Here is a 26,641-nt window from a genome sequence, read left to right as displayed (position 1 = left end):
CGAGGCGTACGAGAACGCTCTTATTTACAAAGAGAAGTCGAAGGCATTCCATGACAAGATGATTCGTACCAAGACGTTTGTCGTAGGGCAGAAAATGTTACTTTTCAATTCCCACCTTTGATTGTTTCCAGGTAAGTTACGTTCTAAATGGATGGGCCCGTTTGTTGTTACTAATGTCTTTCCTTATGGTGCAGTCCAAATTCAAAGTTTAAAGATCAGAAACGATTTCAAAGTGAATGGACATCGTTTGAAGCCATAATATGACCACTTTGAGGAGCATGTCGTGGAGGACATACCCCTCAAGGCTGTGGGCTCCAATGAAGCTTAAAAGGAGGTATCGTCCGGTTGGAAGACGTTAAAGCAAGTGCTTCTTGGGAGGCAACTCATGCAAATAAAGAAGAACTAGGAAGCTCCGGCATCACAACCAGATTTGCGTTCCTAAACCCTACTTTTTATTTCTTTTACTTTGCCATGCTTGTCATGTTTGTTATTTGTGTCATTTGCTTGCTTATGTGTGAGTTTATGTTTAAAACATTGAGGACAATGTTTGGTTTAAGTGTTGGGGGGGGGGGTAAACTAGTGTTTTTGTTGAAAATTCGTAGGATTTTACCACCTAGCATTTCTAGAGTTGTTTTTCATTGTTTTTTAGTGTTTTTAGTGTGTTTTGATGTGTCTTTAAAAGAAAATACCAAAATTCAAGACAAAAATTCGAAAAAGTTCTGAAAACCCAAAAAAGAGTCGTTTTTAGAGTCATTTTAATGTGTCTGTCTTAGGGTACCTTCCAACACAATGATGAGGATTTGGTTTTTAATTGCATGATTGTTAAAGAAAGTTACAAACATGGATAAAAGTTTGATATGCTCTTTGGTTTATACTTGGTTGTAGTTGTCATTAACGAATTCACATGTAATCACAAAGGAAAAAAAAATCAGTTTTTGTAACATGCTTGAAGGAAGGAACTCAAACTAACGCTACAACTCTGAGAGACTTGAGCCTATACTTTATTTGGAGAGTTATTAATCTATGAATTTGTTGTTTTCTAAAGTCGTTGCATGATCTTATCATTCTTTGCTTGGTTGCTACGTAGAATGTGTTTCATCATTTAGTTCCAAATACTCATGTCTGTTTCATTCAAAGCATGAAATTGAGTGCATAACATATAACAAGATGAAGTTTTAGTTAGACCAGAGCCAAAAAGCCTTACCCTTAGCATATGTATTGTAGGATTAACCCCGTTGAGCCTTATTTAGCCTATTTTTTTTGTTAGCCACATTATCCTTACCTAGCCTAGAATAGGACTATCCATACCCTTGTTCTTAAAGGATTGAGAAGCATAACTTAGAAAGAATTCCTTTTGATCGACATTATGCTATAAACAAGTGTGGGGGAAGGTCTTTTGTTGGAAAGCTATAAAGTTTACATCGAGTGTGCTAAACAATGAATAGGGCACAAAAAAAAAAAAGTGTGAAATAAGTGATGAAGAACTCACAATTATTGGTTGTTGAAGAAAGGGTCAAAAGAGTTTGAATATGATCCTAAGTTATATGAAATCCCCTTAATGTTTCAAGTTATTTGCTGCATTCAAGAGTGAATTCTAAGTTTATTTCATTGCTTTGCTTACTATCGCTTTAAGAACGTCTGTTTTTCCTTACATTTCTTTGTTAGCCAATATTCCTTAGCCCCGTTACAACCCTTAGGCTTCAATCTTGAGTGTTGTGTGTTCAATAATGTGGAGGTTGGGATTGGTATGAGCATATGGTATCCTTGGTTCTCGCGTCTAAGTAATGACATTCCATTCATGAGATCATATATATACATGCATTAATAATTCCAGAAATTGCCTTCTTTGATGATAACATATGTGAGTGTTAGTTTTATGTTTACATCAATCTTCTCACACGTATCTAGTATAGGGAGTGTAGTCAGAAAATCTGTGTGAAAATAGAGTGTATATCCGGTGAGGAATTGAAGGATTCCCTAAGGCATGTTTCTACATTCAAAATGTTGTTTTAATTGATTAAATGTGAGCTAGTGAGTGGCAACTATGATTAAGTATGTGCTCGAGGGTAAGGATGGCTAAAATCTGTGTAAGTAGTGATTTTTAACGTGTCATGTTGTATTGGAAATCCCTGAGGTAAATGTTGGAAGGTTTAGGTTGTGTTTTGTTTTCTTTGTTTTGCTCGAGGACTAGCAAAAGCTAAGTGTGGGGAAATTTGATAGGAGCATATTTGTTCGACTTAGTTAGCTTATTTTTTTTGCATTTTCATAGCCAGTTTCTACTTATTATAGTGTTTAAGCTATTTTCATGTGTTTGTAGGTCCAAATAACAAAGTTGGCAAGAAAGTGCAATTTGGAGCATTTTGGAGCAGTTTTGGGCCAATAATGGATAGCACATGCATGAAGCAAGGTGGATGGATGTTTTTGAAGTTCAAAAGGCTAGAGATATGCTAAGGAGATGAAGAAAATAAATTCAAGACAAAGAAGATAAGAAATCAGCTCAAAAGAAGGAACATTATAAAAAACCTTATCCAACCTTATCTTATCCTATCCTAATCTTATCATACCTTAAATCCAGCTGCAAGGGGACCTAAATATCTGATCTCTAGAAGGCCTATCCTTTCCCCTAAACTTATGTCGCACCACCCTTTTTAGAACCCCTAGAAAAGTGGCGCCTTTCATCCCTTCTAGAAGGCTTATCCCTGCCACAACACATTCCCTCTAGAAGCCCTAAATAAGTGCCGCACTCTCCCTCTTCTAGAAACCTAAAATCTGCTAGAAACCCTAATCCTTTTCCCCCTTGGATTGGGCCGAGCCTTTCCTTGTTCTCCAAGATGTTGGTGTTGCAAAACCCTAGCCTATATATACATGTTTTTGCCTCATATTTCAGACACCACCCTCTACCATCTGATCACCACACCACCCGCACATACAAGAGCCTAAATTCAGAGAAAGATACCATTTTGACGCAGCAAGGAAGGAAGGGAGAAAGTTGGAGCCGTGACTTGCCATTCAATCTTTGGAGTGCTGGAGCGTTTCTGGGTTCTTTTTATCCTTAGTTTTAGTTCAATGTTTGTTTTAATTTGGTTTTATGTTTTCAAAGACATGAGGAACTAATTTTTTATAGTTGGAGGTGAATTCGAAACTATGATTATATGTTTTATATGAACTGATTACGTCCAGTTATTGTTTATTGAGTCTTGAATGTGATTTGCTTATCTGAGTTATCAAAACTTGTTTATGTATGTAGATTGAGGGTCGACACTTAATTTGCATGCATGAATTTGATGCTAGAGTATAATGGAGTTTCACCTAATCGTTATGAACTTATATTCACAAGTAGTGGAAGTCACTAGTCATGATTGTGTTAAGTAAATTCTAGGCAGGAATATCATGCTTTTCATAGTTACGAATGTTTCGTCAATGCTTATGCTTTTCAAAGAACTTAATGACCTTTGATATGTCTTTCTATCATGCTTTTCATAGTTAGGGAACTTGATAAGGATAATTTGGTTGCGATGCGTATTCCATCCAATTCAATGAGTTAAGGAAAATCTGATGGTTAATTTGTGCTATCACAATTAACTTGGGGTGTTGTCATTCATAGTCTAAAGGAATAATAATTGGAAATTGATTTGTATGCATATATCATGTGTGGAGAAGGACCCTCTAACTAGCCTTTCACCCTTTTCAATTCACCAAATTCATTTTTATAAAGTGTTTTTTGCAAAGTTTCTGTTTTAAGTTTTAAATTCGTCAAAAACAATCCCCCTTTCATTGAGTCTTATTATTTGGGTCAAATTCTGTTTTCTTTTAGTCTTTTAGTCAAGTTAAGTCTTATTTCCGTCGAAATCACTTGTTAGGTCTAGAGTTGAGTCTTTTTTATTGTTTGCTGCTATTTTGAGTGTTTTGAGTCAGTTTTGAGTCAGTTTTGAGTCTATAGAGTCTAATTTAGTGTTTTTAAGTCTTATTTGTGTTGATTAGCATCCCTAGTTAATCCCCGGTTTAGAACGATCCCTACTTACATCTTTACTACAATTGTCAACAATATGGTTTAATTTGTGTGTCAAGTTAATTTTCATATCAGTGCCCTAATCTTTCTCAATTACCTCTCAACTTTGAGGATTTAGTACGCTTGTGCGACAATGCAGTAGAGTTTGATAATGGGCATATTGACATTTTGGCACCTGTACTACACTCTCAAGCAGAGACGTATGCACACTGGGACCAAGGTGGTCCCAGAACCACCGGAGTTCAAGAAATATGCATGTAAATGTCTTTTGAGAACCGTTCGAATGTATTATATAGGAGTCTTTTGTACCTACTAAGTGTTTGATGTAATACTTACTAGGCATATATGGACAGGTTGCATCAACAACACTCGACAAATTCTCTTGATATTACACATTAAATTACTTCGACTTCATATGTCGATATCTGTTGATATGTGGGCATCATGGCTTGATTGATGACAACAAACCCACCAATTGTTTGACGAAATACCTCAATGTCTGTTTGCTTATTTCTAAAAAACTTTAATCTTCAACACTAGTACCCCCAACGTTCGAATCTTAGATCTGTCACTGCTGTCAAACATCATCGGCATCCACTACAAAGCTCTGTAGTGAAAGTTTGACATGTGTACAATGCTCTCGATCACCATCGGCATCCATGATGGCTACTCGCCATATCACAGAGCTCCGCCATATCACAGAGCTCCACCTTGACCTGGGTCCCTGTCCTCCCAAACCCCCCCCCCCCCAATTTCTAGGTAATCAAAATAAAAAACGCAATTTTTTATTTGGAATTAAATTTCAAATTTTGGAAAATTGTATTATCTTTAAAACAAAAAAAAAAAAAAATTCAGGGGTTTTGGGTACACTCTATTGATAAACACATGGATACGAAGCTATGTTTTGAAGCAGTCAATCGGTCACTACGCCGCGTGCGGCGGCTTTGATGGAATTCATGCGGCGTGCTCAGATGACTAACCACCGCCGGATCCCATCTCAAAAAGGTGGCATTTCCAAGTCACAGGGAAAGGTATATATCTCTACATGTGGAATGCATTTGTTAGCCGATCTTTTTGTTCAGGTTTGGCGGGTTTCAAATTTTCAAGAGCTTATGTGCTGCTTTTCTTATACTTTTGGTTTGTGCTTGTGCAGATACTGTGAAGTTATTGCTATGTCAGTTCCCGTTGCTAACTTGCCAATGCCACCGGTGCTCCCCAATTTGGGCGAAAGGTACTTTGCTTTTCCTTTCATCTCCCTCTGAATTTGTGTAGATTAGGTAGATGTAAAATTTTAAGCACCATTTCCTGTGAAGGAAATAAAAGAGAAATGAAGTCTCTCTCCGAGTGAAACCATGGTATTCAATACATCCATCTCCCCTTAACAAATGCAATCGAAAACTAACAACTCAAACTGTTAAAGTTTCCCACCATGTGGACATATGACTTCGTATGTGTTGTGTTTAATTGCTTCCCTATACGGGTTTTCTGCCAATTTTGAAGTTTGGCACACATGCTTTTTCAGGGAAGAAGTTTGAGATTGGATCGTCTGGAATTAGCAGTCGTAAAGGGCACAACAAGAGGAGGAATAAATAAGAGCCTCAACGATTTCATCTCCCTCTTCGGAAGAATGTCCCTTGTACCAAGTAATGCTACAGTCATAGACGCTAGAATTGAATGGTTCTGGTAGTTTCAGGTTGGATTTATATATTTCTAGTATCTGTATATATACTACTTGGAGAAGGACGTTATCGCTAATAGGAAGTTAGGAACATGATAATACTCCTGAACCAGAATCCAGATTTGTTTACTTACCAATGTCCATAAACAACACAAATTGATAAAATTATAGTTAACTCATCAGACACAAATTAATACAATCACAGATAACTGAACAAGTGTCAACTTGGCCTACGAGTAAGTAAATACTGATAACGTACCTGTTAGAGGAAGAAAGATGAAGAAAAAAATACGCCAAAAAGGCAAAACCTAAATAGAAGATCTCTCAAAATACAGAAACCAACTCAAAACTCAGAAAGAGTCGCAAACTCATTGAGTTAATGTCCAAATGACTATATTAGTCTACTCGAGATTAGATTCCTTTTTCGGTGTAAGTGGGGTATAATGATGGGATTTTCAATTGCTTGTCGTATGCATCATCAGCAGACTCTGCATTCATCTGTCAACTTAGGTAGTTATAAAATTTAAGCTGCTTTTTCTGTGAAGGAAATCAAAGAGAAATGAAGCCTCTCTGAGTAAAACCATGGTATTCAATACAAAAACAAGAGCTGCTACACAGCCTTTTAAGTTTTACGGAGCATTGCATAGTTGACGTCCACCTTGCCTTATAAAATACAACCGAAAGTTAACAACTCAAACTGTTAATCTGTGGACAGATTACTTGGTACATGTTGTGTTGTGATTGCTTCCTTTTACGTTTTTCCACCAGTCTTTGTGCACCAGTGATAGTGATGCCAGTTTTAGTTGTATGCTCACATAAAACTGACTTGATTGACTTTGTCTTATTGGATTTTTAGCTAGTTAGCCAGACTAGATTTCATATGTCACACTCACACATCTGTCCAGCCAATTTCTCCAGTTATTGGTTGAGGACATATGTTAACAAAGCTTTCCTGAATCTCCTTGACTCCTCCTGAAATACTCTCAAAGTCCCCTCAGCAACCATTGTCTGTCTCTCACATAGTCATTCACAATTCCACCGAATAAGTTGCCACGACTCAGTCCACTGCAAGCACACCCCCAACGGCCCCAACCCATCCTCACCATGAACTCCAAAATTTCACCTTTACTTTTCGGAATTGAAGTGCAGTTCACTTCTGCGGTTTTGAATTACCATGCTATAGTTTCGCAGTTGAAGGGTGCTTATGTGAAAGTAGAGCCTCGGATGTTTAACTTCACCAAAGCAAATCAAAAGCTATCTTATAAGATCACCTTCACTACAAAATCCTGGCAGCTGGTTCCGGAATTCAGAGGGTTGGTGCGGAAGGATGGAGTGCAGAGGGTGCGAAGCCCCATTGTTGTAGTGAAGGCTACCTCCACTCTGAATCATGCACTGGAGTTTTTTTCTTTCTTTTCGGGATGATTTAATTTCAATGGGTGTCTATATTATTGCTTTTTATTCCATCCCAGCATTTCAGTCCTTGCAGTATATGAGGCTAGTCGATCATCGCTTACAGAGTACATTCTGATCGATGGCGGATCCAGGATTTTAAGATTGGGGGTCTCAAGATAAAAGTTCAAAAAAAATATATTAAACTAGTTTGGTTCCATATCACTATTTTTTATTGAATTTGGTTCATTGAATAATCAAAATTAATCAACCAAATCAAGTGGCCCAGTAGTAAGGGCATGAATTTCGACTCTCAAAATATAAAAAACACGGAGGTCCCAGGTTCGAGGCTCCAAGCTGGTGAATCTACTTGACTATGGTTAGAAGAAAGCTGAAATGCCTCTGTGAGTCTTCTAGGCCCCTATAATGGGTGGATAACCGTGACTTGCCACTAGTTGTCCCAATTTAAAAAATTAATAATAATAATCAAGATTAATCTCAAAGGTAATAAAACCAACAAATTCTCCTCAACAACATAACACATCAATTAATGACTCTACAAAGATGAAATTTGTTAATGTAACATATATATTACAATTGGGAGTTGAGACTAAAGTCTGGGATTAAAAAACTTAAATGAATTGGGAAGAAATAAAATTAGGTAGCTAGAGGTGGTGGAACAGCAAATGGTGCTAGGGGATGGGGTAACTTGAGTTTAAAGTTGGGAGGGTGCAACGATTTGGGGTTGGGAGTTCTTAAATATAATTTGGGGATAGTGGAAATAATCGGTGTTCTCGGGCTTTGTATAAAAAAACAGAGATATTTTTGTTTTTAAATCTTTTATAATTACCTGGCTAAAAAACGCTGTTGTTTCGGCTAGGTCTTTTAAAACAAAAATTAGAAACTTCTTCTTCTTTGTTATAAGCACTGCTGCATGCACATCCATGGAGGCAACAAGCCTCTCCATTGCACCTGCCCAAATTGTTGGAGGGTCCCGAAGGTCGATCACAAGTGTTTCTTCGGGCTTCCGGAGGGTCCCGGGACCTCCCGGGTCCCTATATGGATCCGCCCATGGATCGATCCCGTGGATGTTAATGGCTGCTGCTTCTTCTTCGTCTTCATCTGACAGTCATTGGAAATACGATGTGTTCCTGAATTTTAGGACTCGAGGCTGCTGCTTCTTCTTCATCAGCCATCTCTACAAAACTCTGGATCAGAAAGCAATCAACACCTTCATCGACGCCTAAGAGCTTAAAAAAGGCAACGACCTTTCGGAGCTCCTGGCAGCTATTAGCAACTCAAGGCTTTCGATCTTAGGTTTTTTCCAAAAACTATACTTCTTCGACGTGGTGTTTGAAAGAACTTGCCCATATAATGGAGTGCATGGATGCACTCAAGCAGATTGTGGTTCCTGTTTTCTACGAAGTCGATCCATCCGATATTCGAAAACTCAGAGGAAGTTCTGCAGAAGCTTTTGCTAAACATGAACGTCATTGTAACGTTGGCGTGAAGGAAGTGCAGAGCTGGAGGTCCGCTCTTGCTAGAGCCACCATTATCTGGTTGGGATTCGCAAAATTATAAGTTTAATTTCACACTACTACAATATTAGCTTTAGGTGGCGGATGATAGTGGCGGATTTAGAAAAATGTTGTCTGATAAATTATATCCGACACATTATTTCATTAGTGACGGATATTAGAAAAATCATGTCGGTTATATCCTACAGTATTTTTGAATTTTTAAAAAAAAAATATTTTTGACAGATTATGACGGTTTTTAAGTTACTGGTGGCGGTTATAACCGACAGAAACTGATTATTTTATTATTTTAGTATTCTGACGGTTATTATTTTAGTATTGTGTCGATTATAATCGACAGAAATTCACTTTGAGCCAGGCGCTTTTCAATTTGTTGTTCTTTCAGATTTCATTTTCTTCCTCATCTTCATTTTCCTCGTTTTCTCTTCATCTTCAATCTTTATCTTCTCTTCCCCTCAATTTGTAAATTTTCCAATTCTTTTGCTTCATATTTTAAAATGTTATATTCATTAAAAATAAATAAATAAATAAATAATGTGTAAAATAAGTGCAATATAATACAAACCATGGTCGACGTGCGCAATAACATACATATTACGAATGTTGTGTTTGTAGTCCATAATCCTACGGAGCTCCTCAGCTGTGAACTTCACCTGCGCATACAAAAAAAAAATTGTCTCTCAATTAAAAATATGCAAACAATGAAGAATTTTAGCAACCCACTGAACCAAAATAGCAAAACGAGCATCGTACCATCTTGTCTCTTCTTCAAATGTCACCTCCAAAAATACTATTAATACCTGCCAACAAGAACTGTTAAAACAAGATAATTAGACAAATAAACAAGAACAAATAACAACATCCCATTAATCAGATACTCACAAAATTACACATCATCTAATTGAAATCCAAAGAATATTATGAAAGTAATTTCTCAGATTCTTGATGCTTGTAAAATGATTTTCTATGCAAGAATTTCGATAAATACAATACATACAAGTTTATGCAAGAAAACATGTAAGTTATTCGTTTAAATCTGCTATGTGATTGAGCAAGTAAATCCATACAATATTCATCTAAATATCAAACGAGTTATATAACAACAAAAACACAAAAGCACTTTTTTGTAATATATTCTTTTTCACTCACGGTCCCGTTATCTAATATCTGAATGTTTTTTTTTGTTGTGATTTTTTACACATGCTATCTCGGAGTATATACAAACATATTTGACGGTTGGATCGTTGAAACTAGTTTCATAGAATGCATATCCTATCAAATTGATAGATTTAACAAACATTTAAGAGTTAATGTTATACTTTCATTACAACAACAACAAAGCCTTTTCCCACTAAGTGGGGTCGGCTATATGAATCCTAGAACGCCATTGCGCTCGGTTTTGTGTCATGTCCTCCGTTAGATCCAAGTACTCAAGTCTTTTCTTAGGGTCTCTTCCAAAGTTTTCCTAGGTCTTCCTCTACCCCTTCGGCCCTGAACCTCTGTCCCGTAGTCACATTTTCGAACCGGAGCGTCAGTAGGCCTTCTTTGCACATGTCCAAACCACCGGAACATATTTTCTCTCATATTTCCTTCAATTTTGGCTACTCTTACTTTACCTCGGATATCCTCATTCCCAATCTTATCCTTTCTCGTGTGCCCATACATCCCACGAAGCATCCACATCTCCGCTACACCCATTTTGTGTACGTGTTGATGCTTCACCGCCCAATATTCTGTGCCATACAACATCGCTGGCCTTATTGCCGTCCTATAAAATTTTCCCTTGAGCTTCAGTGGCCTACGACGGTCACACAACACGCCGGATGCACTCATACACTTCATCCATCCAGCTTGTATTCTATGGTTGAGATCTCCATCTAATTCTCCGTTCTCTTGCAAGATAGATCCTAGGTAGCGAAAACGGTCACTTTTTGTGATCTTCGCTAGATTGCTCCGGTCATTAGTGTGGATAAGTATATAAATGGATAGAGATAGGAAAGCAAACACAAGATGTATGTGGTTCACCCAGATTGGCTACGTCCACGGAATAGAGGAGTTCTCATTAATTGTGAAGGGTTTACACAAGTACATAGGTTCAAGCTCTCCTTTAGTGAGTACAAGTGAATGATTTAGTACAAATGACATTAGGAAATATTGTGGGAGAATGATCTCGTAGCCACGAAACTTCTAAGTATCGGAGTGCGGTATCGTCTTGACTTGCCTTATCTGTCTCATAGGTAGATGTGGCATCTTCTCTGGAAGTACTCTTCCTCCATCTAGGGGTGGTATCTGTAACTGGTGGAGATGCACAAGGTAATGTATCAATTTCACTTGAAGCTTACTTGTAGTTTCATGCTTGGTCAAGCGCGATACAAACCATGTAGTAGGAGTCCCCCAAGTCGCTGAGCTAGGGGATCTGCTGAAAGAGGTGAAATACAAGGTAAGCAATCAGAGCTTCGGCTAATTGTTCACATTCTCCCTATCTTGCAGGCAGCATGAAGGATAAAGAGAAGAAAAATGAGAAGAGATGATATGGGATACTTTTGCTTTTGAAGAAGTAACTTTCCACAGGCTTATTCTTGAACTGGGCTGGAGGGTTTTCTGGTTTCCTCCAGAGTATAAGGCCGACTGAAGAATTTGAGGGTCAAAACAAGTCCATCAAATCTAGAGTACGTTCGACCCTACTGATATGAGATACTTTTTCTTTTGACAGAGTAGTGGATGTATCGGCACGTGTGCTGTTACGCTTGTCTCCACATGCTTCCTTGTATCCTTCTCACTTGCCCTATCTGTTCCTCAGGCAGATGCGGTATCTTCCCTGGAAGCATAAGATGTTGAAGATGAGTACTTGAGAGCAATGCCAGGTAAGTAATCAGGTAAGGGGTTCCATGCAGTCAGTTCCTGGCTGGAAGCTTGATTCCAAGTGCTGACTGATTGCTCTCTTTCTCCTTGTCTTGCAGGTAAGAACAAGGCCAAAGGAAAAGACAGGGAAAAAGCATGATATGGGATACTCTTGCTTTTAACCCTGATGATATGAGATATTCTTGCTCTAGTATAGCTTGTTTACAGAGGTATTATCGGGGGGAAAGAAAGCTGAATATTTCGAAAGGCTTCGTTGGGAGTGCCCTCTCAGATAAGAGAAAGGGTTGAGCATTTTTGCAGGTCTGCCTGTCCGTTAGGGATGGAGGTCGACATATATAGGAGTCTCCCTAACATCAAGTAATAATGCTATTCCTTTACCCTGCTTGGTCATAGCACGGTAGTGGGAGCTGCCAGCTTCACATGTTTTAACTCTTTCAGAGCACTTTGAAAAAGTGGTCTGTGGTATCTGAAAAGCTGATGTTGCGTGTGAAGATTACAGACAAGCTTTATCCAAGGAGATCCAGCTCTTGAAGTTGGGAAAGTGGTGCCTCTTCGGTTTTCGAACAAGCAATCTTGTCGGGGATCTGGCTCTCGAGATTCGGAGAACGATGCCTCTTCGATTTTTGAGAAAGCAATCCTGCTGGGGGTCTGGCTCTCGAGATTCGGAGAGCGGTGTCTCTTCGATTTTTGAGAAAGTAATCATGTTGGGAGTCTGGCTCTCGAGATTCGGAGGGCGGTGCCTCTTCGATTTTGGAGCAAGCAATCTTGTTGGGAGTGTTTTCTCGAATGTGAGTAAAGGTTAGGCATGTTTGCTAGTCTACCTTGCCATGAAGCACAAAGGTTGACACACAAGGACTTTCCAATTATCCAGCAGTGGTACTGTTCCTTTACCCTCTCTTCGATTTTTGAGAAAGTAATCATGTTGGGAGTCTGGCTCTCGAGATTCGGAGGGCGGTGCCTCTTCGATTTTGGAGCAAGCAATCTTGTTGGGAGTGTTTTTTCGAATGTGAGTAAAGGTTGGGCATGTTTGCTAGTCTACCTTGCCACGAAGCACAGAGGTTGACACACCGGGACTTTCCAATTATCCAGCAGTGGTACTGTTTCTTTACCCTTGTGGGTAATAATATGGTAGCTAGACCTTCAAAATTTATGTGTCTAAACTTTGTTAGTGTTGTTTCTTTGCAATTCTTTTACCCTTCTTGGTCAGAGCGATGTAATGGGAGCTGCAAGCTTCACGTGTCTCAACTTTGTCAGAGAACTTTGGCAAAGTTATCTGTGGTACCCATGAGCTACTGTTGCGTGTGGGAAGTGGGTGATTGAACAGTACGATTCATGTGCTTTCTACTTCACCAGAAATCTTCGACAGAATGCCCATAATTTCCGCAAAGCTGAGTGTGCGTGTGACAGGTGCTGACAAGGCTGGAAAAGTAGGTGCCTCTTCGATTACTGAGATCGGCCATCATGGTCTCTGAGCAGCCCAGCTTTTGAGAAAGCAAGCCTCTTCGATTTCTGAGATCGGCCTTCGTGGTCTTTGAGCAGCCCAGCTTTTGAGAAAGCAAACGCCTCTTCGATTTCTGAGATCGACCCTCGTGGTCTCTAAGCAGCCCAGCTTTTGAGAAAGCAAACGCCTCTTCGATTTCTAAGCAGGCGCCTCTTCGATTTCTGAAGCTTCGTCGAGTGCAGATTTTTATAGAGGCTGACATTAAGTTCCAAAGCACACTTGAATATCCACCAGTAGAAGCTCCATTCTTGCACTTCTAAGATATTGATTTGTTCGATCTCTTCTCTCTTCAACACCTTTGAAAATGTCTGGCCCCTCCGACCGTCGTTTTGACTTGAACCTTGTTGAAGAGGCAGCCCCGCCTTCTCCAGACAACATATGGCGCCCATCCTTCGTCTCCCCTACTGGTCCTCTTACCGTTGGGGATTCCGTGATGAAGAATGATATGACCGCTGCGGTAGTGGCCAGGAACCTTCTCACTCCCAAAGATAACAGACTACTTTCCAAACGGTCTGATGAGTTGGCTGTTAAGGATTCTCTGGCTCTCAGTGTTCAGTGTGCAGGTTCTGTGTCTAATATGGCCCAACGCCTATTTGCTCGAACCCGCCAAGTTGAATCATTGGCGGCTGAAGTGATGAGTCTCAAATAGGAGATTAGAGGGCTCAAGCATGAGAATAAACAGTTGCACCGACTCGCACATGACTATGCTACAAACATGAAGAGAAAGCTTGACCAGATGAAGGAATCTGATGGTCAGGTTTTACTTGATCATCAGAGATTTGTGGGTTTGTTCCAAAGGCATTTATTGCCTTCGTCTTCTGGGGCTGTACCGCGTAATGAAGCTCCAAATGATCAACCTCTGATGCCTCCTCCTTCTAGGGTTTTGTCCAGTACTGAGGCTCCGAATGATCCCCCTCCGGTGCCTTCTCTTTCTGGGGCTCTACCGACTGTTGAGACTTCTCCTAAGCAACCTTTGTGAAGGCTCCCTCTTGTTTGTTTATTTTGACTCAAGTATATGTACATATTTGTAACTTATCGGGAATATCAATAAATAAGCTTTCCTTCATTTCAACGTATTGTGTTAAATACACCAAAGCCTTCTTCTCTAAGTTCTTTGAATTTTCTTTTGTTGAAGCTTTGTGAGTGGAGCATATAGGTTGAGGTAGTGTTCCCTTAATTTCCCGAGTGAGGAAAACTTCTCGGTTGGAGACTTGGAAAATCCAAGTCACTGAGTGGGATCGGCTATATGAATCTTAGAACGCCATTGTGTTCTGTCCTGTGTCATGTCCTCCGTTAGATCCAAGTACTCTAAGTCTTTTCTTAGGGTCTCTTCCAAAGTTTTCCTAGGTCTTCCTCTACCTCTTCGGCTCTGAACCTCTGTCCCATAGTCACATCTTCTAATCGGAGCGTCAGTAGGCCTTCTTTGCACATGTCCAAACCACCGTAACCGATTTTCTCTCATCTTTCCTTCAATTTCGGCTACTCCTACTTTACCCCGGATATCCTCATTCCTAATCTTATCCTTTCTCGTGTGCCCACACATCCAACGAAGCATCCTCATCTCCGCTACACCCATTTTGTGTACGTGTTGATGCTTCACCGCCCAACATTCTGTGCCATACAGCATCGCCGGCCTTATTGCCGTCCTATAAAATTTTCCCTTGAGCTTCAGTGGCATACGTCGGTCACACAATACGCCGGATGCACTCTTCCACTTCATCCATCCAGCTTGTATTCTATGGTTGAGATCTCCATCTAATTCTCCGTTCTTTTGCAAGATAGATCCTAGGTAACGAAAACGGTCGCTCTTTGGTATTTCTTGATCTCTGATCCTCACCCCTAACTCGTTTTGGCCTCCATTTGCACTGAACTTGCACTCCATATATTCTGTCTTTGATCGGCTTAGGCGAAGACCTTTAGATTCCAACACTTCTCTCCAAAGGTTAAGCTTTGCATTTACCCCTTCCTGAGTTTCATCTATCAACACTATATCGTCTGCGAAAAGCATACACCAAGGAATATCACCTTGAATATGTCCTGTTAACTCATCCATTACCAACGCAAAAAGGTAAGGACTTAAGGATGAGCCTTGATGTAATCCTACAGTTATGGGAAAGCTTTCGGTTTGTCCTTTATAAGTTCTTACGGCAGTCTTTGCTCCTTCATACATATCCTGTATAGCTTGTATATATGCTACTCGATACATATCCTGTATAGCTTGGATATATGCTACTTGTACTCCTTTCTTCTCTAAAATCCTCCAAAGAATGTCTCTTGGGACCCTATCATACGCTTTTTCCAAATCTATAAAGACCATGTGTAAATCCTTTTTCCCATCTCTATATCTTTCCATCAATCTTCGTAAGAGATAGATTGCCTCCATGGTTGAGCGCCCTGGCATGAACCCGAATTGGTTGTCCGAAACCCGTGTCTCTTGCCTCAATCTATGCTCAATGACTCTCTCCCAGAGCTTCATTGTATGACTCATTAGCTTAATACCCCTATAGTTCATGCAATTTTGTACATCGCCCTTGTTCTTGTAGATAGGCACCAAAGTGCTCATTCGCCACTCATTCGGCATCTTCTTCGTTTTCAAAATCCTATTGAAAAGATCAGTGAGCCATGTTATACCTGTCTCTCCCAAAACTTTCCACACTTTCATTAAGTATAAAAAATTATCCACTAGTGTTAATATATTAAATTGAAGATCGAATTTGTTCAATGCATTCTTATAGGGTCGAGGAGTGTAGCTGTAAAAAATCATCAAAATCAGAGCTAAAATAACCGTTAAATTGTGATTTTTCGTTTATAACTGTCGAAAACTTTTGTTCTGTTACCTAATCTTTGAAAGTTTGTTTTTTGTCATTTTTAGGTATGCGATCTCGGAGAGTGTACAAACAAGTTTGACAGTTAGATCATTGAAAAAAGTTTCGTAGAATGTGTATCGCGTCAAAACAGTAAATTAAATAAACACTTAAGAGTCAATGTTATACTTCCATTAAGTATAAAATAAGATTTTGTGGTATCCACTAGTGTAAATATTTTAAAATGAAGATCAAATTTATTCATTGCATTCTTATAGGGTCGAGGAGTGTAGCTATAAAAAAATCATTAAAATTGGAGCTAAAATAACCGTTAAATTGTGATTTTTCGTTTATAACCGTCGAAAACTTTGGTTTCATTACGTAATCTCTGAATGTTTGTTTTTTACAATTTTTTACGTATGCAATCTCGAAGTGTGTACAAATAAGTTTGACGGTTGAATCGTTGAAAAAAGTTTCGTACAATGCATATCGCGTCAAAACGGTAGATTAAACAAACACTTAGAGTTAATATTATACTTCCATTAAACAAACAATTTAGTTTGTGTGATGACATTTTCATTGTACAATTATATTTTTGATTGGACAATATTTAGTATGTGTGATGACATTTTCATTGTACAATTATCTTTTTTTTTCTTTATCGCATATTTTACATGAGTTATTATCTATTAAACCAAACAATTATTTATTTAATTTTTAGAAATGTATTTAATTTAAATACATAATTTAAATTTTTGGAAGGGAATTTAAAATTTTGGGACGAAATTTTGGTGGGATTTTTGCCGCCATTTTGTAATGTTTCTGTCGATTTTAATTTAAAAAAATGTTTCTGTCGGTTTTAACCGATAGTAATGAAAAGATTCCAAAATAAATGCCTTCTCCCTTCCCCCTTCCTTCATTTCCCATTTCTGCCGTTGAGCTCTTATCCCCTCTTCTCTCTGGCCTCGAGCCGAAAGCCATGAGAGCTCTTTTCCTCTCTCTTCATTTCTCTATAATCTTCAGCCTCATATGTCATCCCTTATCTCTAATCTTCTCGGCCTGCAACCCAAAACCAAAACAAACCACACCCCCATTTCTACAAATCTCAGCCTCTCGCTTCGTCGAACATGTCTTGAAACTGAGAGAAAGTACTCTTTGTACCTACGGTTCTTAAATCCAAAACCCAGCTCAACCATCACCGATGCAAGGCCACAATATCGTCCGCGCCGCGTTTGAGCAGAAATATGCTTAGAGATTAGAGAGTCAAGCAACCCACAAATGGATCTAAACCGATACACATGCACAAAGGTAAACAACCTCCTTTTCTTAGACATCTCCGTTTCCAGTTTCGTTTTTTATTAGAAAATAGACGAAACCCTCATGCATGTGTGCTTTCAATGCAGGTTCAACAATCAGCGGAATGGTCAAGAACACGAATAGAGCAACTGCAGAATTTCAAATCCACCTAATACAAGCGGAAAAATCGAGGTTCTAGATCTGCAAGAAAAGGTATAAGGCCTCATTCCCCAAACTCGAGCTCAATCTTGTGCATTCCATATCTCGAGATGAATCATCTGGGTTTTGTTATAATAATCTTACAAATTTGTTGAGCAATTTTTGTAAAGTCGGAATCTTTGGTTTCGGTTGTGAGGTATCTGATTTGGGAATTTGTGTTTTGCAGGGCAATTTCTTACAAATTTGTTGAGCAGGTTCTAGATTTGCTATTGTTGCTGCTACGAGACTTGTGAGTGCTGCTGATTTGGGAATTTCGGTTCTAATAATCTTACAAATTTGTTGAGCAATTTCTATCTTTCTCTCTCTAGCTATGAATTGAATGCAAAACTCTGTGTTGATATGGAAAATGAAGCTCGAAATTATTACACAAATGGCGGAAAAAAAAAGTTCGAGTGTGAAGTTTCACTTACTGGTAGATGGCTTTTGAAACAGGGTTGTCCAGACTGCAGAAGAAATCCATGGCTTTTGGAATATGGGCTGTTCTGAATCTGTCGTCTCTCTCCCTTTCCAATGTTCTTCGAAGGGTTCTTGTGATGCAGAAAGTGGTTTATATTTTTTTTTATTAATATATTTTCTGTCGGTTTCATCCGACAGAATGCTTTTAGTTAATTTTATTAATAAATTCTCTGTCGGTTATATCCGACACAAGTTCTGGCGGTTTTAGCCGACAAAAATGCTCTTATTTATTTATTATTAATATATTCTTTGTCGGTTTTATCTAACATAAGTTTTGTCGGTTTAGAGTATTTTCTGTCGGAAAATTCATTTCCTGACGCTGGCAATTCTATTGCTTATTAAAATCCGACAGTAATATACTTTTTTTGTCGGTTTTTGAACCGCCAATTATAGATAATTTGGTAGTAGTGTCACATGCACTCAGGGCTGGCCCTGAGAATTTGGGGGCCTTAGGCGAGTCTTCAAAGTGGAGCCCTAAAGTTCTCGGACCTCCGACTCTTTGTATATTGGTATGTAGTAAAAAGAATTCGCTAATTACATAAAAAATATATTTCTTCATCGAATATCATTAAAAATTACTATCAAAAGAGAAAATATATACTAACATTACTTAATATTACATGTCACATGTCTTTATACGCAAATGCACTAAGATTGAGAGTGAAGAGTAATAAAACTTGATGATCAAGAGAGTAAAAAACAATAAAACTTGATTGACGAATATAATAATTCAACAACGCCAAGTGATTTTCTTGTGTTCTTTCTAAAATCAACAAACACTAGCGAATCAAATTTTAGAATAACCTAGTGTAACAATAAATTATTGAAAAAGAAAATTTAAATTCAAAGTTATGGTTACCTCAAATTACAATCTCCAGGACCAAGTTATAGTTGCTTAAATATTCAATAGAAATAGAAAGACTGAGAAGTTGAAGGAAAAAGGATTACAAAGTTATGATTATTTTGGTTTTTGTTATTTTTTTAGGTTATTTTCAAAAGAAAAAGAAAAAGAAAAGCTTTGGACATATTGATGCCATCACACGGGTGGGTGTGTGACAATTGAACTTTGTATGTTTTTTATTTAAGAAACTCAATTTTTTTTCTATTTATACAATTTTTATTTAATATATTTTTGAAAATAAATAAGAATTGAAACATAAAGCACCCACCAACATGAAGTTTTGTTATTATTTTTCTAAAGTTGAAAATTTTAAATTCATTCAAAATTAATATTTATTGAATTATTTTAACTCCTTTTGATTCTTGTAATTTTAAAATTTTTAAAGAGCAATTTATCTTTAATTTTAATCTTTAATTTCATAGATTTGTTGCCTACAAGGTGTTTCGAACTGCCCACCCCAATGAAAATAGAGTGGAACCGTTTCCACTGCACCAACGAAATAATTGTGATGTTTCTTACGTTTTCTTTATTTATATTTTATATATGATAGGCGCATATTTCTGCGACTTAGTTAACATGTTTTCTTACACTTACTTAGTTAGTTATTGCTTATAAGAGTGTTTTAAACCATTTTCGTATGTTTGTAGGTCCTAATAACAAAGATGGCAAGAAAAAGTGCATTTTGGTGCATTTTAGAGCAATTTTGGGCTGAAATGGATTGCATGCACTTGGAGACATGAGGATGGACGTTTTGGGAAGATTAGAATTCAACATATGTGTGTGCAAGTGTGTGACCTACAACTAAAAAACATCATAGCTGCCATGTGATGGAGAAAATGTGTTGTTTGTGGCTGAAATAGTGAAGAGCATGTGTGTGTGCAAGTGTGACAGCTTGTGGATGTGGAAATAATGATAACATGACAACAAAGACACATGCAAAGAGGCCTTGAGCACCATCCTTCACACTTGTGCAGCAGCAACCCTTCATCATTACTTAACATTTCTGCCACAAGAACATTGAGACAACATTATACAAGGCATGTGAAAAAGAGAAACATGGACAGCCAACAAATTCGTCAAAACTGCCTGTGCAGATTAGCTGACTTTGGAAGCATGTTACGAACAGCTCCGAATGAATGAGAGAATGAGCCTTATATGCTTGGAAAGCTACGGATGTCTATTTTCTGGAGAAATTTACAGATTGTTAATATCATTTTTCTGGAAGAAGTTATGGGCATTGTAACACTGAAAGGTTCAAAAAAGGGCTACGCAGATTTGGCTAATAAAATGAGAAAGTAAAGGCACTTGTTTTGTGTTTTGCTTTGTCATCAACACTCAGCAGCAAATGGGGTTATGATTGCACTCATTTGGCTTTGGAGCAAGTGGAAATGCACAGCTAGAAAGAGAAGACACACCCACATGCAAAGGAAAGGAGAAACATGGGCAGAAAATGGGTGGATTGGTGGCTGAAATGATGAAGCATGTGTGTGCAAAAGGAAAGGAGAAACATGGAAAGCACACATCCATGCAATCTGCACATGCAAAGGAAATGGAGTGGTCCTCTCCCTAGCCTATAAATACATCCACCACCCTCCTTCCAAAAGAGTACAATCTTGATCCATCAAAAGAGCTTCATTTCATTCACAAACACAATTTCCTTGTAGTGACCTCCATCCATTCATCTAGCAATACTACATCTCACCAATCCATACACTTTCATCTCTTAGCCGTGCAAATCCATTCCATCCATATATCCATACACATCCTAGACACTTGTGCTACAACAAGGTGGTGAAAACAAAGGTCCTTGGCGTTTCAAGCTTGGAACTTTGGAGCGTTTTAGGTGTACTTCGTTCTTGCTTTCAATGTCTACTTTATTATTTTCTAATTTTGTTGCAATTATGAGTGGCTAAACCCCTATTTAGTTAGGGGGAAGTTTGAAGCCATGAACATGCTTGAGATTTGAATTGATTTCCTCCAATTGTGATTTGATAAGTTGTGATTGCAATTCAATTATCTATTTTATTCATAACTAATTCTTGTATGTTTATTAAGGATGCATACTTAGTTTTCATGCATGAATTAGATGCTAGAATATAAATGAGTTTCACCTAATCGTTACAAGTTTATATTCATGAGTAGTGAGGGTTGTTTATCACAATCACGTTAATTGAATTCTTGGCAAATGTATCATGCATTCATAGTTATAATTACCTCGTCAACACTTATGATTTTCATTGAACGTAATGATCTCTGATTGTATCTCTATTATGCATTCATATAGGGGACTTTTAGAGAATGATTTGGGTTGTTGCATGCATTCATCCAACTCAATGAGTAAAGGAAAATCTGAGGGTTAATTTGTGCATCACAGTTAATTTGGGGTGTTGAGCATCATAGTTAATTGAAAAGCAATTGGAAATCGATTCATATACAAGTGTGTCATGTGTGAAGAACGGACCTCTAACTAATCCATCCATCATCTCATTTCTTAAATTCGTTTTACAATCTGTCTAATTTTATAAGTTGTTTGTTTGTTTCAAATTCATCAAAACTAAAATCCCCCTTTTTCTTTCTTGTTTCAAAGTGTTAAAATCTGTTTTGTTTGTGTTTTAGAGTGTTTTGAGTCAAGTCAAAAACCAAATTTCGTCCAAAGTTGTGTTAGAGTCAGAAACTGCCTAGTTTTTGTTTTTAGGCAGTTTTGAGTGTTTTTAAGTTGTTTTGAGTCTTTAGAATCTGTTTTGAGTCCCTTGAGTCTATTCAAACGTTTTTAATTTATTTTTATGTTTTTGAGTAAGTTTAGAGGTTTTAGCAAGCCCTCATAATCCCCGGTTTAAGAACGATCCCTACTTATACATATACTACAATTGTCAAAAGATGGTTTAATTTGAGTGCTTAACTTTCATCGCATCAATATACAGGATGTATAAAAAAATTTGGGGGCCCCCCCGAACTTGGGGGCCCTAGGCGACCGCCTACCTCGGCTACCCTCAGGGCCGGCCCTGCTTGCACTTATTATTATAGTATTTTTACTGTACAAATATCATACTTGAAAATGTCCATTTTCTTAATCAAGATTAGCTGGAGATTGTTAATTATCCATATATATCGAACAAATCTACAATTTTGGTCACACCTAACATCTTTAACTATGTTTGGCCATATATATGTTCAAGAACATGAACAATTGAGATTATGAAATTTGTACGGTTAAAGTATGTTAATTGCAATTTGAAAGAAAGTGAACATGCATTGCTTTGACTCTTTCGTAGCCCTTTTGTTCAGAGCAGATTGTGAGAAAAGAAAGCAGCAGCCGACAGCCCCTCTTTGTTAGCAATCACTTCAAGAGAGGAAATTAATCACTATATTACCTTCTTTATTTGCTTATTTGGTGTGTGATAATTATTGGGTGTATTGGGGTTTTGGGTTGTGAGATTGACAAACATTTTGTAAACACTCCCATTTGGTTGATAGTGGATTATTGGTGAGCTCCTATTACTCTGAAGACGTACTCCAGTTACACTGATTGTTGAGGAATCTTGTTAAATCTTCGTGTCTTTTTTTATTTTATTTGGTATATGTGTTAGCTTGAGTTGGTTTCCATTTGGTTTGGTGCTATTCTTGCGTAACAATTATAACAACTAGAGATATACAATCACTAAGTGGAGCTAATGCTGTATATAAGCACAAGAACTTAAGTGAGCCAGAAGCTCTTCAACTCTTCAACTCTTCAACGCCTTCAGAACAAACCAATCAACACGAGATTATGATCGTCTATCGAGGCTTGCCATACAACATGCTCATGGCGTGCCTTTAGCACTTAAAATCTTAGCTTTGCATGTTTCTTTAGAGGGATGGAGAAAGACTGTGTAAGCAAATTCTTGATAGCTGTGGCTTTTATCCCATAGTGAATAAGGAGTACCAGTTAACAGAACTCTCATCACTATCTTGGACTACGATATGCTTGAGATGCATGATTTACTACAAGAAATGGGGTGGGAAATAGTCCACCAAGAATCTAATGAAGAGTCTGGAAGATGAAGTACATAATGAATTTATGAAGATGTTCATTGTGCATTACCTCTTTCTTTTAAGTATGTAATATTGAGTAGAAAGCTAAAGTATGACAAAAATCAAATTGTGGATATTTTCACTCACTGAATTTCCATTGTTTGGTTATCCAGGCTACAAAAGCAGTTGAAGGCATAATCATCGACTTGGCCAATCTAAAAGAAGTATACTTCAAAAAACTGAAGCTTTTGTTAGAATGGCAAAACTAAGACTTCTCATGATCCATTGCAACTGATCCATCGTAAACGCATCATGGTAGGATCGATCCCATCCAAATGATGACTGTAATCAACACACGAGTGGGGAATTAAAAATTTTCTCTCATGAGTTGAGGTGTCTTATTGATCTTGAAATGACTTAGTCATGATTTAAAATTTCTCTCCCATGGCTGCCCCCTATGGTCCTTGCCATCCAATTTCCACCCGAAGGATCTTATTGATATTGAACAACTTTGGGAAGGAACCAAGGTACAACATTCATTTTTCATATGTTTCTTTTGAATTGGACCAAGAAGATATTGAAATCAAGTTTCAATATGAAAGATCTTGGTCTAGCTGATGTGATTCTTGGTATAAAAATCAAAAGAAACCAAGAAGGTTATACTCTTACACAATCCCATTATATAGAAGCTACACTTAGAAAATATGGTCATTTGGAAGGTAAAGATGCAATTACTCCTTTTGATGCCAATAGCAAACTAAAGAAAATAGTGGTGATGCTATATCTCAACGTGAATATCTACAACTTATTGGAAGCCTTATGTACATTATGAATTTTACAAGGCCTAATATAGCATACTCAGTGAGTAGACTGAGTAGATATACATGCAATCCTGGGCATGATCATTGGGAAGCTTTAATTCGAGTATTGAGATACTTAAAGCATACAATAAATTATGGGTTTGCATTATACGAGGTATCCTCCTGTGCTTGAAGGATTTACTGATGTGAATTGGATATCCAATAGTACTGATAGAAAATCCCAAGTAGATATGTATTTACTTTGGGAGGACAAGCAATATCTTGGAAATCTTCCAAACAAACGTGCATAGCCCGATCAGTGATGGAATCAGAATTTATAGCTCTTTATAAGGCTGGAGAAAAAGCTGAGTGGCTAAGAGATTTTTTGGAAGATGTTCCCAAATGGCCTAAACCGGTAACGGCAATATGTATACTATGATAGTTTAGTTGCACAATATCAAGCTAAAAATAGTGTATACAATGGGAAGTCTAGACAAATTAGACGAAGGCATAATACAATAAAGCAATGGCTCTCTAGTGGTGTAATTTCTATTGACTATGTTAAGTCAAAAGATAATATTGCGGATCCACTTATTAAAGGTTTATCTAGAGAGCAAGTTAAGCATACATCGAGGGGAATAGGTTTAAAGCCAATAGAGTAAAATGAAACTGCCAAAAGGAAACCTAACCTGGTTGATTGGAGATCCCATGATCTAGGTTCAATAGGCAACCTGGTTTGGCTAGATTCAAAGAAGAAACACACTTACATACCCATTCCTATGATGGAAGAAGTGTGGTAACTGCTGATGGGTGTAGGATACTGTAGACATCGAAATTTCGATAAATAAATGTTGACCGATAAATCAAAGTGTCAACGCTCATGTATTACATAAATTTTACACGTAGCGTGTGACTCAACGAAAATTGAAATGAGTTGGAAAAGTCATCAAATAGGACACGTGTCAACACCTGGCAGAAACGACTTATTTCATCTGGGATATTATATTCAAAATTAGGCCTTGGAAATTTCTATAAATAGAAGGCTAATTCATTCATAGGGGGGGACCAATTCATATTACACCTTGAAGCTTTGAAGCTCTGAAACTCCGAAGCTCTCAAGCATCCAGGTTCCCGAAGAATCAAGAAAGCCTTCTTCGTTCTTCGTTCATCGTTCTTCCAAGATCAAGCCCCGACGGCCCTTGAAGAAAGTGTTCTTCGTTCATCGTTCTTCCAAGATCAAGCCCCAACGACCCTTTGGATCAATCGCACATCCACAAATACACACCTTACTGAGATCGAATCAGAGGATCAAAATAGAGAGAGATTGTAACCCAAAATCATCAAATACATAATATTTGTTTGTGCGCGTTGTTCTTGTCTCTCTCGTTTCAGGAAATTTCCGTGTTAACAAATTGGCACGCCCAGTGGGACAATCTCTACCTCTCATCTCTTTCTCCATTCAAGAAATTCGAGCACACTTCCAAAATTAATGGCTTCAAGGAAGGCTCAAACTGTTCCCGCAACTGGCACAAAGAACAAGAGCGTTCTCATCGCAAGTGGTGTCACTTTAGGCATCACGACTCGAAGCAAGGTAAGAGCTACTTCTGCCGCCTCTCTCACCTCTGCATCAGCTCTGCGAAGGGAACAAGAGCACCCAAGGCACAAGCCTTTGATCACCTTAGCCTCACCAAAGGCACCAAGGGGCGAAAATCCAAGGAAATACTCTGAATCCATGCTCTCCGATGCCGATTCGAGCGGCAGTTCAGCCATGCAAGTCATGACCATTGGAGCAACTTCAATCGATGAGCAGCTGGCTCAAATGAATGAAGCAATCGCAAGGCTAACCCGAACTGTGGAGGAAAAAGACTTGCAAATCGCTGCACTCGTCAGCCGACTGGAGCCACAGGACGACGAGAACCCCAACCCAGAGAATGATCCACTAAAGAGAAGAGATGACGAAGAAGAAGAGCCTCAGGTGGAGAAAAACGATGTGAAGCCGGAGCCAGACCAGGCAGCGGCACTCATGGGATCTCTTTCTATCCAGCAGCTGCAGGAGATGATCACCAACACCATCAAGGCACAGTACGAAGGGAGCTCACATACCTCCTTGTTCTACTCGAAGCCCTATTCCAAGAAGATTGATGCCCTAAGGATGCCAAGGGGTTATCAACCACCAAAGTTCATGCAGTTTGATGGAAAAGGAAACCCAAAGCAGCATGTTGCACATTTCGTCGAAACTTGCAACAACGCGGGGACGGAGGAAGACTACCTCGCCAAGCAGTTTGTGCGCTCGCTGAAAGGAAATGCCTTTGAGTGGTATACGGACCTAGAGCCCGAGTCCATCAACAACTGGGAGCAATTAGAGCGGGAATTCCTCAACCGCTTTTACAGCACCCGCCGCACTGTGAGCATGCTAGAGCTAACGAGCACAAAGCAGTGGAAGGACGAGCCAGTCATTGACTACATCAACAGATGGCGCACTCTAAGCCTCGACTGTAAAGACAGACTCTCGGAAACCTCTTCAATCGAGATGTGCATCCAAGGTATGCAATGGGGTTTGCAATACATCCTTCAAGGCATTAAACCACGGACCTTCGAGGAATTGGCCACCCGCGCCCATGACATGGAGTTGAGCATCGCCCATCATGGGAAGAAAGAACCGATTGCCGACTACAAGAACGACAAAGTTCTTGGGCCAAAGTTGGAGAAGACTACGTGGAAACCCACCAAGAAAGCAATGACGGTCAACACAGGTCCCGTCAAAATCTCCACACGAGGCAAGGCGATTCAAACCGAAGCTTTTCGTGATCAAGAGACGCGTAGACGCACTTTGAAGGAGCTTGAGGAGAAGACTTATCCATTCCCCGACTCTGATGTGGTTGCCATGCTAGATGACCTGTTGGACAAGAAGGTGATCAGTTTGCCTGAGTGCAGATGGCCGGAAGAGATGAATCGTACTGACAGTCCAAGATACTGTAAATTCCATCGCTTCATCAGTCATCCGACAAAAATGTGTTTCGTGCTAAAAGATCTCATCATGAAGCTGGCTCAGAAAGGAATCATCGAGCTAGATCTTAACGATGTGGTGGAGTCAAACTATACCACCTTCACTTCTGGCTCTTCCGACTCAAAGTTTTCACCGCAACCGCTGGGGGCATCCTCCAAGACAAGCAAAGT

The 26,641-nt window shown here is 38.7% G+C and overlaps 1 protein-coding gene and 1 long non-coding RNA gene across 2 annotated transcripts in view; both read left to right on the top strand.

Annotated features, from left to right (window-relative positions):
• The first annotated feature begins 4,845 nt into the window (after window positions 1–4,845).
• On the top strand, window positions 4,846–5,866 carry LOC126627996 (uncharacterized). The gene is made up of 3 exons (XR_007625201.1): window positions 4,846–5,040; window positions 5,163–5,240; window positions 5,532–5,866. It is a non-coding gene; the product is annotated as an uncharacterized LOC126627996 (long non-coding RNA).
• A 6,933-nt stretch (window positions 5,867–12,799) lies between these two features.
• LOC126628695 (uncharacterized) overlaps window positions 12,800–26,641 on the top strand; it is a 92,886-nt gene continuing 79,044 nt past the window's right edge. Inside the window, exon 1 of the mRNA XM_050298473.1 lies at window positions 12,800–12,907. The gene's annotated coding sequence lies outside the window, so the exon portion shown is untranslated. The remainder of the gene's footprint in view (window positions 12,908–26,641) is intronic.

The sequence above is a fragment of the Malus sylvestris genome, chromosome 7, assembly GCF_916048215.2.
Source record: "Malus sylvestris chromosome 7, drMalSylv7.2, whole genome shotgun sequence".
In the NCBI taxonomy this organism is placed as follows: Eukaryota; Viridiplantae; Streptophyta; class Magnoliopsida; order Rosales; family Rosaceae; genus Malus; species Malus sylvestris.
The sequence above is the reverse complement of the archived record's forward strand: the minus strand, read 5'-3'. Positions and strand labels throughout refer to the sequence as shown.